Source organism: Arachis ipaensis, chromosome B10 (assembly GCF_059453495.1).
Source record: "Arachis ipaensis isolate K30076 ecotype BB chromosome B10, ASM5945349v1, whole genome shotgun sequence".
Classification (NCBI taxonomy): domain Eukaryota; kingdom Viridiplantae; phylum Streptophyta; class Magnoliopsida; order Fabales; family Fabaceae; genus Arachis; species Arachis ipaensis.
In genome coordinates, this window is record NC_142435.1 from 86,693,914 (window position 1) to 86,697,611 (window position 3,698).

At 41.2% G+C, this 3,698-nt stretch overlaps 1 non-coding gene across 1 annotated transcript; it reads right to left on the reverse strand.

The window, feature by feature from the left end:
• Nucleotides 1-1,478: 1,478 nt before the first annotated feature.
• LOC148580738 (small nucleolar RNA R71) lies at nucleotides 1,479-1,585 on the reverse strand. Its single transcript, XR_015895659.1, has one exon. It is a non-coding gene; the product is annotated as a small nucleolar RNA R71 (small nucleolar RNA).
• Nucleotides 1,586-3,698: the final 2,113 nt, after the last annotated feature.

Genomic DNA, 3,698 nt, shown 5'->3' on the forward strand with positions numbered 1-3,698 from the left:
GGGTTTGATGGATATGTGACTATAATCCTCTCAACACCTGATTTAGGAAATGCATGTGGTATAATCAGTGACCATACTTCATCTCTTCTCATGAGGAATTGACCAAAGAATTGGTTATTGATCAAGATTTGAGAGATTGAATTACAAGGAATTGTAATTCGATCACTTAAGATTTCCAAGGAGATCAATGAGTGCATTGATTGAGGAAGAGATGAAAATGAAATTGATCCGGAGAATGCAACATCTCCTGAGTCCAATGAACTCCCCATTTCTGATCTTACCCATTCTCTTTAATTTCTGTCATTTACTTTTATGAGCAATTTCCCCATTCCCATTTAAGATTCTGCAATTTACTTTTCGTCATCTACATTCAGCTCTTTATTTCTAGCATTTACTTTTCTGTTATTTACTATCCCGTCATTTAATTTTCTACAATTCTCAACTCAAATTCTGATTCGCTCAACTAGAATATTCCTCTAATTAAAGTTGCTTGATCAATCAATCCCTATGGGATTCGACCTCACTCTATTGTGAGTTTTTACTTGACGACAAATTCGGTACACTTGCCGAAGGAAATTTGTTATGAGACAAGTTTTCCGTGCATCAAGTTTATGGCGCCGTTGCCGGGGATTGATTGTGCATCAACAATGATTAAATTGGAGGATAACTAGATTGAGCATTTTAATTTTGTTGATTTAATTTTCTGTTTGAGTAATTTACTTTTAGTTTTAGTTAATTTCTTCCCTTCCCCCTACTTTTTCATTTTTTGTTATTTACCATTCATTTCACTAACCCACTAACTGTTTGATATATTGCATCACTCACACTAACAGTCATTCTGACAGAAATACTTTCTGCATCTATTTTCCTTGCTTGTACTTGTTGGTTGTATGACAGGGAGAAGAAGCGGGGCTTCAACTTCCTTTGATTCTGAACCTGAGAGGACCTTCTTTAGATTAAGGAGGGAAGCAAGAGGAAAAAGAGTAGTTGGTGCTGAGGAAGAGGAGGAATACTTTGAACCAAACATGGAAGAAAACATGGAAAACCATCATGAAGAAGAGGCTCACAACCATGGCGGAGGAGGTCGAGCAAATCATGCTGGGGAGGATAGAAGAGTTTTAGGCTCTTACATCAATCCAAACCCAAGAAACTGTGGAAGTAGCATTCAAAAGCCAACCATCCATGCCAACAATTTTGAACTAAAACCACAGCTCATCACCCTTGTTCAGAACAACTGTTCGTTCGGAGGAAGTGTCCAAGAAGACCCCAATCAACATCTAACCACCTTCCTGAGAATATGTGACACAGTGAAGTCTAATGGTGTTCATCCTGACGCCTATAGACTACTCTTATTTCCATTCTCACTCAAGGATAAGGCAGCCAAGTGGTTGGAGTCTTTCCCGAAGGAGAGCTTGACAACCTGGGAAGATGTGGTGAACAAATTCTTAGCAAGATTTTACCCTCCTCAATGAATCAATAGGCTGAGAGCTGAGGTCTAAACTTTCAGGCAACAAGATGGTGAGACTCTTTATGAAGCATGGGAGAGGTTTAAGGACCTAACAAGGAGGTGCCCACCAGATATGTTCAACGAATGGGTGCAGCTGCACATTTTCTATGAAGGCCTGTCATATGAATCAAAGAAGGCAGTAGACCATTCATCCGGAGGATCTTTGAACAAGAAGAAGACCATTGAGGAAGCCATAGATGTCATTAAAACAGTACCAGAGAATGATTATTTCTATGCTTCTGAAAGAGGCAACACTAGAGGAGTAATGGAGCTAAACAATGTAGATGCTCTGTTGGCCCAAAACAAGCTCATTACCCAGTAGCTGGCTGACCTCACCAAGAAGATGGAGAGGAACCAAGTAGCAGTAATCACTACTTCATCAACAACCCAAGAATGAGTGAATGAAGAAGCAGAGGGTAGTCAGGAGTAAGCTAACTATATTGGGAATTCACCTAGGCAAAACCATGATCCATACTCTACGACCTATAACCCTAGATGGAGGAATCACCCAAACTTTGGGTGGGGAAATCAACAAGACCAAGGCCTAGATCAAAAACGTTCAAATCCCAACAACAATGCAGCTCACCAACATTTCACATCTAGACCATATCAACACCCCCATAACAACACCTCTCCACATTCATATCAAAACCAAAATAACTTACCTCATCCTTCCACCTCTAATCCCAATCTACCATCATTTGATGACAGACTCTCAAGGATTGAGAATCTACTTGAAGGCATAGGCAAAGAGATTCAAGACAACAAGGTATTCAAGGAGGAAGTGCGAGCAAATTTTAAGAACCAAGGAGATACAATCAAGAGATTGGAATCTCAAGTGGGGTATCTCTCTGAGCAGATTCCCAACCCCACAGATGGATTCCCAAGTGACACAGAGAAGAATCCGAAAGGTGAAACAAAGAAAGTAAGATGGGAAGATTGCAAGATGGTCATTTTAAGTGATAAGGAGACTGAGGACAAACCAAACAAGTCGGCAGAACAACCTGGAGACACCTCAGCAGAGAAGGAGGAAAAAGATTACCAAGAACCAGAAATCTCAAAATAGGAGCTGCTGAGACTCTATGCACCTTTTCCCCAACTGCTCAATGGTGCTGTGGAGAAGAGAATATACTCAAGGTTTCTAGATTTGTTTGCATCTCTGCATGTCAACATACCATTCATCAAGACTATTCAATAAATTCCTGCATACATCAAGTATATGAAGGAGCTGCTTCCCAGGAAAAGCTCACTCAAGGGAGGCCAAACTATAGTGATGAACAAGGAGTGCAGTGCCCTCATTCAACCACAGTTGCCTACAAAAAGAAAAGATCCAGGGAGTTTTCATGTCCCCTGTGCCATAGGAGAAATAATATTTGATAGAGCACTCTGTGATTTGGGAGCAAGCATCAACTTAATGCCCTTATCACTGGTGAAGAGGCTGAAGATCAATGAGATAATGCCCACAGATGTAGTCATCAGGCTGGCAGACAAAACTCAAAAACAAGCAATAGGAGTGGTGGAAAATGTGTTGGTAAAGGTTGGGAAATACTTTCTTCCCACAGACTTTGTCATTCTGGACATGGAAGAGAGTCACACTCACCCAATCATATTGGGAAGACCATTCCTATCTACAGCCAGAGCACTCATAGATGTGGAGCGAGGGGAGCTAATATTGAGGATCCATGATGAACGACTCAGCTTTAACGTCTTCAAACTCTCACAAGAATCAGACCAAGAGAACAAAGAACCAAGCAAAGATCATAATGAGATGCTGACAGAGGAAGCAAGCACTGAAGCACAACCAGCCCATCTGGGAAAGCCCTTGGTTGATGAACAAGGAAATAAGCAGTTGTCACAGCTCAAGGAAAAGCTGGAGGAACCTAAACCACCAGAGACATGTGAAGACAACAACAAAATTCCCTTAGAAGAAGAAGTCAAAAAGAACAAGGCAACATCAAAAGGGACAAAGAAGAAGGTACCAAGGGGGTGGAGGAACAAGAAGATCCCTACAGAGGACTTCTCTCCAGGGGATAAAGTGATCTCAGCTTACTTTCCAGATATCCCCCCTAATCTCCCCACTGTACCATCACAGTTACCTAAGATCTTCACTATCAATAGGGTTCTCTCCTTGGAACATGTAGAGATCATTGATACAACCAATGGATATAAGTCCACAGTAAGAGGGGAGGAC